Source organism: Talpa occidentalis, unplaced genomic scaffold (genome assembly GCF_014898055.3).
Source record: "Talpa occidentalis isolate TD23 unplaced genomic scaffold, MPIMG_talOcc4v2.1 talOcc4.9, whole genome shotgun sequence".
Classification (NCBI taxonomy): Eukaryota; Metazoa; Chordata; class Mammalia; order Eulipotyphla; family Talpidae; genus Talpa; species Talpa occidentalis.
Window position 1 is genome coordinate 107474338 of NW_023605305.1, and position 13747 is coordinate 107488084.

The 13747-nt window shown below is 37.9% G+C and overlaps 1 long non-coding RNA gene across 2 annotated transcripts in view; it reads left to right on the forward strand.

Moving 5' to 3' along the window:
- Positions 1-13747, forward strand: part of LOC119237010 (uncharacterized) — a 40636-nt gene that overhangs the window by 6757 nt on the left and 20132 nt on the right. The window lies entirely within an intron of this gene.

The window sequence follows — 13747 nt, forward strand, 5'->3', positions numbered from 1 at the left end:
AGACTGATGGATTTGAATTGTGAGCCCAGAAATAAATCCACATATACATGAACAACTAGTTGATGAAAAAGGAATAAAGAGGGCCTCCCCGGTGGCGCAGCGGTTGAGTGCTGGGTTGCGAAGCTGCCCGCAGCCTCTGCAGTGCCGGTTCGATCCCCGGCTGCTCCCCGGCCACCGGAGGAGGGTCCACATGGCGCGCAGACCTCTCCTGCCGCCCGCTGCTCCCCTCAGCAGTGTACTTCGGTCCTTCTGCCTGCTCTGCTCCCCGCTCTGGCTCTGGTGAATTCTCTCACCCTCCCGCGCTTCTGACTGTACCCAGTGCTTGTGTGTGTAAATAAATAATAAATCTATAAAAAAATTAAAAAAAAAAAGATTTAAAAAAAAAAAAGGAATAAAGAATATACACTGGAACAAAATATAAGTCAAGAAAACTTAACTGCCACATGCAAAATAATGAAACCAGATCACTATCTCACACCATACACAAAAATCAACTCACGCTGGATAAGAGAGTTGGATGTAAGACCTGAAACCATGAAACACATAGAAAAAAATTTCACGACATAAACTTCAGAAATATCTTTGTGGATTCATTCCCAGCAGCAAGGAGAACAGAGACTAATATAAACAACTGGGACCAGGAAAATGAATAACTATAAGAAAGTGAAAATCAAAATCAACAAAAAACTATGAACCAAAGACACTCTATGGGGAGTAGGGGGCGGGGAGGGGAGGGATTGGGGTCAAAATAAAGGGGTTGCAATTGTATGGGGAATACAAAAATAAAATTTATTTAAAAAAATATATAAACAACTGGGACTACATTAAACCTGAAAGCTTATGTACAGTGAAAGAGACAGTAACCAAAATGAAAAGATACCCCACTGAATGGGAGAAAACATTTGCATATCGAGCATCAGACAAAAAGCTGGTGTTGAAGATCTACAAAGCACTCAGAGAAATCAAGAAAAAGAAAATAATCCAATCAAAAATGGACAGAGGATTTAAAACAGGCAATTTTCCAAAGACAAACAGATGTTCAACAGGCACTTGAAGAAATATTCATCATCATTTACTATCAGGGAAATGCAAATCAAAACCACAATAAGATACCACCTCACACCAGTGAGAATGACTCATATCAGAATGACCAGAAACAAGCGTCCCTAAGAGTGTGGAGGAAAAGGAATCTTTATACCTTGTTTGTGGGGCTGTAAACTGGCTTAGTGTCTATGGAAAGCAACGTAGAAGTCTTTCAAAAGACTGAATGTGGATCTGCTGTATGACCCAGCAATCTCACTCCTAGGTGTATACCACAAATATACAAAAACACTAATTCAAAGAGAAATCTGGACTGCCATATTTATAGCAGCATTATTTACAATAGCCAAGGATGGAGATAACCTAAGTGACCCAAAATAGATGCGCAGATCAAAAAGACGGTAGATATACACAATAGAATACCACACAGTGATCAAAATAAGATAAATTCATGCCATTTGCATCAACATGGATAGAGCTGGATGAAGAAAACCAAAGGAGAAAGATAAATAACAGATGCTCTCACTTACAGGTGGAGTAAAGAAAGCCAAAGACAGGGTCAGCCTAAGACAAACTTTAAAACCAACCCTTGAAAGTTGCACAGAGATGTGAGGCATCAAAGAGGAGAAGGAGAGGCGGAGAGAAAGGGGGAAGGGTGAGAAAGGGGGTGGAGGAGGGGAAACACAATCGACTGAGAAGAAGGACTCTGGGTGTTTTGGTGGTGGGAGAGCCACGGTCACCATACCTGAGGGGAGAAATCCTACACTGTCAAAATATTAACAAGCACATAAAACAATAAAAAATAATTTAATCTTTTAATAATTTTTTAAAAGATGGAATAGTGCCTTCTGGGACAAAATGAAGAGACCTTGAGATGATTGTGCTAAGTGAAATAAGGCAGAAAGTAAAAGACAATTACTGGATGGTTCCACTCATTTGCAAACTATAAATAATCAAAGCAAAGAACAGCAAAATGATGATCAGATTCTGTAAAAAACATACTGGTTTTCAGAAGAGGAGGAGGGTAAAGTTGTTAGGGAGGAAAGGTGATAGGACATTGGCAAAGTAGCTTTTGTGAAGGTGTGAGAATCATGTGCACATATGGTTATGTGAATTTGTACTGCCAAAATTATCTAGTTATGTGAATGATTGAGAAATTAATAAAATTTTGAGGGGGGGGGGGAAGCACATTACAAAATAAAGTTGAGCCTCCCTGGTGGCACAAGGGGTTAAGACGCAACCTATGAAGCTATCAGCAGCCACTGCAGCACGAGTTCGATCCCCAGCCAAGGAGCTGCCCACATGCCGCTGCAGACTTCTCCTGTCTCACCTGCTCCTCCCCTCAGCAGTATATTTCAGTCGATCTGCCTGTTCTGCTCCCCACTCTGTCTCTGGTGAATCCTCTCACCTCCCCCTCACCTCTCTGGCCTACACCCCAGTTCTTGTATGCATAAATAAATAAATCTTTAAAAAAAACTAAATAAATAAATAAAGTTATTTTTGTTGTCTCCCACATTGCCTTGGGACAACCAAGGGTCTAATCAAAAGAAATTTAAGGAAACAGTCCAGTTTCCTGATGTAAGTGGTCATGATTGTAATATTAGGTCAGCAAAACAGCACTGGTGAGGTGAGGAGATCAATAAAATTAGTTAGTTTTAGGGACATAAACATTCATTTTGCCATCTCTCTCCTCCCCAAAATCCTAATGCATATAGCCTCCTCCAAAATTCCAACTTCTTCAAATCCATGAAATTATAACCTGAGGAACTAATCTGTGGAGAGGCAGCAAGTGGGAATGATGAAGTGATCTGATAATACCTGAAGATCACCGTCCCAAAGTTTAACACCCACCCCTTTCATTTTAATGGAAAATGACATAGAGAAGGGTGGATTCTTTGATCCCTGCCCCAAAACATTGAAAACCAACAAGAGAATATAATATTATAAATCAAAGTAAAACTTAGTCCACCTGTCTTAAAAGAAAACAAATGGGATAACTGAGACAATGCAATCTGAAAAAGAGTTACTAAAATAATGAAAATTTTAAATATGCATATCAATCAAATTTAGGTGGTGGTGCAGTAACATATATCTGAAGAGGAGTTAATCTGTACCTCTGAATCACATAGAGTGTTGTAAACCAAAATTACCTCAATAAATATAATGCAACTTAAAAATTATGTTATAAGGAAAATTAAGATAGTAGGAATCCATATCAATGAAATCACAACAATTTAGAAAATGAACACATTAGGCCTAAAATATACATGTTTAAAAAAAGCACAGTAGGTGAGATAAGTAGAACATATCCAGATAAAAGCTGATGAGACAGATTAAGGAAAAGGTTGGAAGGCCGTAGGAAAAATGATAAAAAGAAAGCAAATATCAAAAGAAAAGGTGACATTTGTGTAAGTTAGAAGTAGAAGTGTCAACCTCTGGATAATAGGAGTTGCAGAAGAGAAAAATTAAAACAAATATATATCTAGAAATGTATATATATATATTACACACACACACACACACACACACAGAGAGAGACTGTTTGTCCTAAATTTAAGAAAGTGCAAAGATAGCAGATGAAAAGGACCATAAAGAATGAAGTCGGGGGCCTCCCCTGGTGGTGCAGAGGTTGAGCGCTGGGCTGTGAAGCTGCCCACAGCCTCTGCAGTGCCGGATCGATCCCCGGCCACTGGCGAGGGTCCCGCATGGTGCGACAGACCTCTCCTGCCACGCCCACTGCTCCTCTCAGCAGTGTATTTCATCAGTCTGCCTGTTCTGTTCCCCGCTCTGGCTCTGGTGAATTCTCTCATCCTTCCGCGCTTCTGACTGTACCCAGTGCTTGTATGAATTAAAAAAAAAAAACAAGAATCAAATCGGGAAAATAAATTTCCATGCCTAAAAAGAAATAAAAATTAAGAATATGAAAAATAATTTAAACTTTCAGAGAGGCAGTCTAGTTATATAGTTACAAAAAATCACAAATGTAGCTGCTAAAAAAAACACTACACATTATCTACACATTATCTCCCAGTTGTTCTGAGTCAGAGGTCTAGGCATATTTAGTTGAGTCATCTGCGTAAAGTATTTTACAAGGTCACAAATTAATGTGTTGGGCAGGGCTGGGGTCTTGCCTGAAGGCCCAACTAGGGGAGGATCCAAATCCAAACTCTTCATGTTGCTGCCAGAATCCAGGTGTTTGCAACTGTTGGATGGAGAGTTTGTTTCCTTCGGTGGCTGGTTCTTTTGCCAGAGGTTGCTTCCAGTTTCCTCCTGTGTGGACTATTAAAAAACAAACAGTAGGACTACAGGAAATGGTGAAAATAGATTTTATTCAGTAAGTCCTAACAGTAGGAGAAAGGGCTGAGCTCCATTTCAATTTGAGCAGAAGTCTTTGGCTATTTTAAAGGGAGAATAGAGAGGAGTAGGCAGGGGAAACAAAAAAATTCCAAAGGGTTGGTCCAGGTTAATGCAGTTAGACCTTGGTGCCAGCAACTGAAACTATCAAAGTTAGGATTCCATCCTCCCATAAAGACCAAGCTGTCCTTCCAGATGATCACACTTCAAAGCAGTGATTGCAGTTTCCTGAGAAAGACGAAGTCTGGGTTGTAAAAGACACTATACATGTCAAAGGGACAGAGGAAGGAGTCATAATTGCAAAACCCTTCTTAAGAAAATAAAATAGGAAAGTTGGTGTTCGTTAAAATAAACAGTAAATTCTCCAGGCAGCATTAATCTTTGAGCACTGAGTTCTCTCCAGAAGGCATTTTTGTTTTTGTTTTTAATTTTATATATTTTTACATCATCTTTCATTTTTGCACAATGTATGCATTTTCTTTTTTATTATTTTATTTTTTAATTAATTTTTTAAATTTTATTTAATTTTATATATTTTTTACATCATTTTTCATTTTTGCACAATGTATGCATTTCCAGAAGGCATTTTAATGGGGTATTAGGATCATCTCAGGGACCCAGACTTATGTTGCTGGAAGTCATGCTGAACTCTGGTTATCTCTTAGTGCAAAGGTTTGGAGCAAGCCTTTATGTGTCAAAAGTTTCGCATTTCGCATAATTTGGCAGCTTGCTTTGTAAGAGCCAACAAAGAAGAGAGTCTAGTAGCAAGATAGGGGTCACAATCTTGTGTAATCTAAATGTCAACGTGATATACCATTACATATGCTATATTCTGTTATTTAGGGGGAAAAAAGGTCAGTAGGCTAACCTACACTCAAAAAGAGTTGATTACACTAGGGTGTGAATACTAGGAAGTGGGCATTTTGAGCGGCCATCTTAGAGTCTACCTGCTGCAATAAGCAAACATTGAAAAAAATGATACTTAGATATCTCAACAGGATATTAGATGCAAAAATACAACAGAATTTTAAGCTGTTAAAGGATAAAATTATGAGTCTCAAGCAAAATTAAATGAAAATATGCAACTCATTGATTAATGAGGGAAACATTAAGATGATAAATCTTATTGAAAATGGAATCCTAAGAGTAGACACCTGTTGGGCAATAGAGCAATTAAATGAAATGTAATTTTAGAATCATCTCTGCCACAAAGGTTTGGGAGCAAGTATGGAATCATTTGCATCTCTTTCATGCAAAGTTAACTTTATTTCTATGAACAGGAACCATTTACAGCAGCAGCAGCAGCCTCCCTCCACAATTTAACTTCAATCATCAAAAAGTTGAACAATTGACCAAAGATAATGGAAAGTGAAAATCCTGCAGAATATGATAACCACAAAGGATCTTCTAGGCAGTGCCCAGTATTCTATTAACAGAATACCCATCATCTTTTTCAATTTCAAAATTTTGGCAAATTTTCCTGAAAGTACCAAGAAATGTATATGCAGCAAAATTGTTACTTACTATAACACATAAGCTCTTATAAGGATTATCATTTAAAACATACATTAAAATATTTTTGATTGAATAGTAAAATAATAACAAAAGCAGAAAATTTTGAAAAAATAAAGTATGGTTAATTTTTCTATAATGCTTGCTTTTTTTTTAAAGATTTATTTATTTATTTATACAAGAACCGGGGTACAGGCCAGATGTGCGGGAGGGTGAAAGGATTCATCAGAGGCAGAATGGGGAACAGAACAGGCAGACTGACCAAATACACTGCTGAAGGGAGCAGCGGGCGAGGCAGGAGAGGTCTCCTGCACCATGTGGGACCCTCGCCAGCCTACCGGGATCGAACCGGCGCTGCAGAGGTTGCAGACAGCTTCACAGCGCTACGCTCAACTGCCTGCGCCATCAGGGGAGACCCTATAATGCTTGCTTTTTAAAAATATGATTTGGGGCCTCCTTGGTGGTGCAACGGGTTAAGTCTCAGAGCTATGAAGCAATCAATCCACAGCCACTGCAGCTCAAGTTTGATCCCCAGCCAGGGAGCTAACCCACTGGCTCAGCAGATTTCTCCTGTCTCGCCTGCTGCTCCCCTCAGCAGTGTGTTTCAGTCCATCCACCTGTTCTGCTCCCCACTCTGTCTCTGGTGAATCCTCTCACCCCCACCCACCCCCCGCACCTCTGGCCTGCATCTCAGCTCTTGTATGCATAAATAAATAAATACTTAAAAAATAATAAAAACATGTTTGTTCCTCTACAATTGGTGTATTATGGAAGAATTTGCTATGACATGAATTTTGTTTTTCCTTAAGCACAATTTCATACCTAAGAAACACTAGATGAATGCAAAAGACTGTACCCAGGAGAAGTACAGTACATAAAACTTATGCTCCCACATACCTTATAGGTAATGGGCCACATACATCCACATCTGGTGTTACAACTATTAATCCTGTTTCAGATAACCCCTCCTTCCACAGTAATTCACAAGTTGCTGCAGTTCAGATGACAATTTTGGCTGCTCAGTCTTGTGCATTCTCTCTAATATCCCCCTCTTTCTTGTCAGTTTAATTTGACTTTTTCACTAAAGTCTCATTATTTTTCTCTATTTCCCACTTTCTGTCATTTTTTTCTTATTTTTTCTTTTCTTCTCTTTCTTGCACCTACAGTATGGTGGGGTGGGAACTGGACAGTCTGGCAGTAGTGTGGGCATACTTTTCCTCAAGGAAATTTCAGCTCTTTTATGATATTAAATGCCATGTATATTGCAGTACTTATGCATTTGTTAACCACTTAACTTGTTAAAAATTGTACTTCTATTTTTATTTGGTCCTAATCTTTTCATTTAATGTTTCAGAATTTTTTGGGGATGTGTGCCTAACCTCATTTTCCCATGAGTATAATGGGTTTTGTGTAATTTTGCATTGTTTGATAATTTTTAAGGAATGTTACATCAGAAATAAGTGCAAAGATAATTTTAAAAACCACTGTAAAGCCACTCTAGCCAAGATAGAATAACAGGGACTGGATTTACCCTCCTACCAAAAGTGACAAGAGTAATATCAACCAGATGAGAAAACATGGAGTAACACTTTTCAGGACTTTGGAATCAGTCAATGACGGATAATGTCTTAATCCACTCAGCCTGCCAAAACAGAATACCATAAACTGGGTAACTTACAAACAACACACATTTTTTTTGTTTGTGTTGGGACAGGGAGGGAGCCTGGAAGTGCAATATCAGGGTGCAAAGATGACCAGGTTCTGGTGAAAAACTTCTTCTGGGTTGCAGACTATTGACCTCTTGTATCCTCATGTGGTAGAGAGTAGAGCAAGGAAGAAAGCTCTCCCTTATGAGAAAACTATCCAAAGCTGGAGAAAGAACCATCCAAAAGGAATAGAAGAAATACCTAACACACACAAGGCTAGAAGAAGTGCCTATTATCACATATGGACTGAAAAACCTCATATTTTATGTGGGTTGAATGAAACTGCTACACTCCATATCCATGCAATGTATCATAAAAAATATGACCTGAATAAATCAAACTGTTTTCCAATAAAATAAGTATATGCCAGAGTAAAATTCAACAAAATGTTCAACACACAAAAATATGCAGCACCCAACAAGGTAATAGCCCCAATATTAGAATTCAACCTAAGATTACCAGGCATACAGAGGCAATGAAATATGACCCAGAATGAGAGTAATCAATCAACCCAAACTGACCCAAAATGTTAGAAACAGCAAACGAGGATTTTAATGCAAATAATGTAACTGTATCCTACATGTTCAAGAATTTAATTAAAGACAAGGAAGATATTTTTAAATATCCAAATAAATTTTTCCAGAGAGGAAAATTGCAGTGTGACCACTCTGTACTCCAATTACACCTGTGTTAGACCTTTTATCAATGTCCCATATGTCCCTTATGCGTTACTGAATATTGTCAATCCTTTTTTTCTCTGTTGTTTTCTGCATATTGTCTTCTATTCTAGTTTCCAGTTCTCTAATCCTCTATACAATAATATCTAATAAACTGTTTTACCAATCCATTAAATTCCTAATTTTAATTATAGTATTTTTCAGTTTTAGAACTTTTTATTTTTTGTATTTCATATTTCTGATAAAGTTTTTCATATCAAAATTTACATCAATGTGTCTATTAATCATACGGAAAATATCTGCTAACTACTTTATTACTGAAGACTTCTAGAGTTTGGTTGAATAGCAACTGTTATAGCAGAAAGGCTATATTGTTCTCAACCCCAATGAGATGTATGTATGCATGTATTTTAAAATGACGTCATGAATGTTTTATTCCAGGAATTGACATTGACTAAGATTTATTTCAATAATGTATTTTTTATTGAGCTACCATTATTTTACACCCATGTTTGTTTTCTTTGCACTATAGGATTTTCCCCCAGGTGTGGTTACCATAGTTCTCCCACCACCAAAGCATCCATAATGCTGACCCATAGTCGGTTGTGATTTCCCCCTCTTTTTTTCCCTCTTCCTCTCTGCCCACTCTAGTTCCCTTATTGGATACTTCACATATGCTGAATTGTCAGCTTTCAAGGATTGGTTCTAAATTTTGTCTTTATCTGATACATTGTTTGGTTTTTCTATAGTCCATATATAAGTGAATCTATTTACCATTTATCTTTCTCCTTCTGGCTTATTTCACTTTGAATAATCCCTTCCAGTTCCACCCAGGTTGCTGCAAATGGCATAAGTTTATCTTTTTTGTTTGCTATGGTAATATCTTATTGCATATATATATATATATATATATAAACACACACATACCACATCTTGATCAGATCGACTCATCTGTTCTGGACATTTAGGTTGTTTCCTTATCTGAGCTATTGTAAATCATGCTGCTATAAACATGGACATGCAGGTTTTCTTATGAATTAGTGTTTTTGTGTTCTTTCGGTAGATACCTATAAGTGGAATTGCTGGGTTGTATGGAAGATCCACTTTCAGTATTTGAGAAACTTCCACACTTCTTTCAAAGGGACTTGCATCTCAAAGTCTGCATTTCCACCAATAAAGTGAGAGGATGAGAGATTTCACCCTCACCACCACTCATTTGTTTTAGTTGTTTTTTTTTTTTTTTTAATATGGGCCATTCTCACAGGTGTGGGTTTGTACCTCATTCCTTGTTTCTTCTGCTTATTTTACAATTGATTTTTTTTCTTTTCTTTTTGTTTGGTTGCATGAACTTTTTATATATCTTTAATATCAGTCCTTTGTCAGACATATAGTGTGAAAATATTTTTTCCCATTTAGTGGGTGGCTCTTCATTTTGATCACTGTCTTTTTGGCTGTACAGAAGCTTTTAAGTTTGATGTAATCTGGATTGTTTATATTATCCTTTATTATCTTTGCTGCTGGAGATGAATCTGCAAAGGTGTTTCTGAAGTTTATGTCATGGAGTATTTTACCTATGTTTTCTTCTTTGTACTTTATGGTTTCTGGACTTATATCCGAGTCTTTTACCCACTGAGTTGATTTTTGTGTATGGTGTAAGATAGTGATCTAGTTTCTTTTGCATGTCACCATCCAATTTTTCCAGCACTATTTATTGAAGAGGCTTTCATCATTCCATTGTATACACTTTACTGCTTTGCGTAAATTAGTTGTACAAAAAAATGTGTGGTTTTACATCTGGACTATCACTTTTATTCCATTGATCTGTGTGTCTGTTTTTGTTCTAGTGCCATGCTGTTTTAATTATCATGGTTTTACATTATAGTTTGAGGTTTGGAAGTATGAGACCTCCATTTTTCCTCTTTTGACTCAGGAAAGCTTTGGCTATTTGGGCTCTTTTGTGGTTCCATATGAATTTTAATAATGTTTGTTCTTCTACTTTGAAGAATGTCATTCAGATTTTTTATTGGGATTACATTGAATCTGTGAGTTGCTTTGAGTAGGATGGCCATTTTGAAAATGCTGACTCTTCCTATTCATGAGTATGGAATATCTTTCCATTTCTTTGTGTCTTGTCCTAGTTCTTTTAGCAAAGCTTTACAGTTATCCATGTATAGATCCTTCACCTCCTTTGTTACATTTATTCCCAGGCATTTAATTTTTTTGTGTGAGATTATAAATTGGATGGCTTTCCTGATTTCTTCTTTTTCAATCTCATTGTTTGCATATAAGAAGCCAACTGATTTTTTTGTGTTGATTTTTTAACTTGCCACTTTGCTGAATTGGTTGATTATTTTAATTAATTTTTCCATTGAGCCTTTGGGGTTCTCTACGTATATTATCATATCATCTGCAAATATTGATACTTTACTTCTTCTCTCTCAATTTGGATTCCTTTTATTGTTTTTTCTTGCCTAATTGCTCTACTAGGACTTCTAATACTATGCTGAATAGTAGTGGTGAAAGTGGACACCCACCATTGTATACCAGATCTTAGTGGAGAGGCTTTCAGTTTTTCACTATTGAGAATGATACTAGCTGTGAGTTTGTCATATATGACTTTTATTATGTTATGATACATTCCATTTACTCCCAATTTTTCAATGCTTTTTATTATAAATGGATGCTGAATTTTATTTAGTCCTGAATTTTATTTAGTCCCAATTTCATCACAGGAGGAGGCAATGGGAGCACCATTACTGTCTCTAAGGTCTGTGGGCACAGGGCTGAGTATGGGAGATACCACATCCTTCTGCAACTTGGGAAGTTCCTATTTCTCAGATTTGACCCATTATGGTAGGTTACATTTCCACTTAAGCAAAGAAGTTTCCTTTTTTGCTTAATCCAGTGCTGGGAAAAATCTTTCACCATCATAGGATGGAAATCTGTCTGGGACAATGAAATCTCTGTCTCTATAAGGGTCCAGGAGGCAGTTAATATTTGATGCTTTACAGGTAGTGACTTATGGCAGCCTCTTGATCCAAAACCCAATTGGGAGGTACTTTTCATCATGCTTAAGACCAGAAGCCCCAGGAGGAATATTCAGGAATGACCAATGCCCCAAGTCTAAAACTGATTCAGGGAGAACCAGACCTGGTTGTATAACCTGCTTGTCCAATGAGTGTTGTTGCTACTCCCTCCACAAGGAAGGTGATAGCCTTTAGAGTCATCTCGTAAATAAGCTAAAGTAAAATTCAAAGTTTTGGAATGTGACATTGTCAGACCTGAAGAAACCTAACAGGTATGAGCCTAGAGAGGAACTGGTTTGAGTTGAGCTGTAAAAGCTGATATTTAGTTGTGATATGGCATTTGGCAAGCATCAGAAGACCAGATTATATCCACTGATCCCTGGATTTTGTGTGCAGCCTGTTTCTGATTTGTAAGGGCATCCAAATTCTCCTTGAAGGGGTCCTGTATCAGAATATCATCTATGTGGTACCAACAAGGAGAAGTCTTAGAGCAGAGTATGAACAGGTCCTGGCGGCACAAATTGTGGGCAATCTCTCTGTTGTTTAAGTCATGGACAGTAGGACAAATGTACATTGTGTTTCTTTAAAGATAAAGGTAAACTAAGAGTGTGACTAGTTGATAACAGGCAATGAATAAAACCTACTGGCCAGACACTTTATGATGAAATAGTCACCAGGTGACCATTGAGTCTCTTCAATTAAGTTGATCATGTTAATTACGTATTAGAGCCTTAATGAGGAGAACTTGAATTCTGAGATTTCAATAATAGTTAAGCATGACTAGTTGGTGGAATCTTTTAAGACTTGACAAATAGGACTGTTGAAAGGAGGAAAACAGGACTAATGACCCATTTATTTTAGTAAATTTTGAATAATAATGTCTCAAGCGTTATTATTTTGAATTATTTTGAATAATTTTATCTCAAGGGTTTTGCGGAAGGTTTAGTATCTTTACTGTTGGGGGCAGCTCCACCAGATCCCACTTGTAAGTAGTAAGGCCAAAGACTTTCGCTCGTTTCAGTGTTGCAGCCAGCATGCAATAGCACCTGTAATAGGGAATTCAAAGCCAGAGGCGCCTCAAAGGGCAATTGTTTATTAGTGTTCCAACAGCGACATCTAGTGGAATCTGTTTGCTATGAATGGTTTTACAGGAACTACCCCATAATTTGAGATGTTTCCCTTAACTTTGGATGGGTTGCTGTTGAGTGATGGTAATTTGGGATTTCGTATATAGTAAAGCAAGAAAATATTTAATTTTAGAGTTCTGATTAACCACTAGAGTTGTATATGGGCTACTGTCCGTAGGTAGTGGGACAAGATTCAGGAATAACAGAATGCCTGTTGAAGAGGTTGCAGGGCTTGCCAATTTCAGAGGTCTGAATACTGACTAGATGTATCTCAGGTGGTTCGGGTGAGATGGATAACGCTAAGCCGCCAGATATGTGGGAAAGGAATGAGGTCCTTTTAATACAATCTCCTTTAATTGTTGCAATTTAAGAGCAACTAGTTTTAAGTCATAAAACAGACCACCCCGAGTATGAGGGGGGCATGCGTAAGTATGCACACCTGCGCCTGGAAGCTGAGACTATAAGGGCAGCATTACTCTAAGACCAATATAAAAAGGAGGAGCGACAGCTGAGAGAGGAAGCCCAGAGGAATGAGAGTGTAAAGATTCACAGGGGGCCCAAGTTGCTGTTTCCCTGCTGGCTTGTTTCCCCTGCATACTGTTAAAAAAAAAAAAAAAAAAAAAAAAAAAAACCTGTGGGGATGATGCCGAAGGAGCCAAGATTCTCTTTTAAGCTGCCCGAACAGATGGTGAACCTACCCAGGCCGGGACAGATGCAAGACAGCCTCTCAATTTCTAATCCTGAATAGGGCCAACGGGGTCACTTAGAGACCATTAGGGAGAGTCAATGAGTTGGACAAGAAAAGGTAGGCAACGTGGTATAGGTGGGGTGCAGGAGGTGGGAGGTGGAGAGTTCCTTTTGTATCAGAAAGCAGGGCTTAGTAGTCAGAATTTGAGTCAAGCTGGGTGGAGCTCTCATGCAGTGCCAGAAGGTCAATTCCATTTATGGTCTTCCATACAGTGCAGGAAATGCAGGTAAGGTTAACTACTGGTGTAGTCAGGAGGAACAATCTGCAAGAATAACTCCTTGGGGTTTGTTTCAAAGGGGACATCACAAAATTTTACGTAAAAATAGAGTTCAGAGGGTCAAAAAGTCTTTAAGTGAATTTGCATTTTAGGCAACAATGAATAACAAACAGAACAACAAGCTGCTTCATCTGTGATCAAAGGAAGGAGTTCCGTCCGAGCCCAGGTTAAACTCTCTGGGTAACCTATTGGCTTTGTTCTTTTTGTTTCCCTGAACATCATCTCTGAGAATATTTTGAATTTCTGTGTAGGTAACAATTGCTAGTAACAATTTCTACT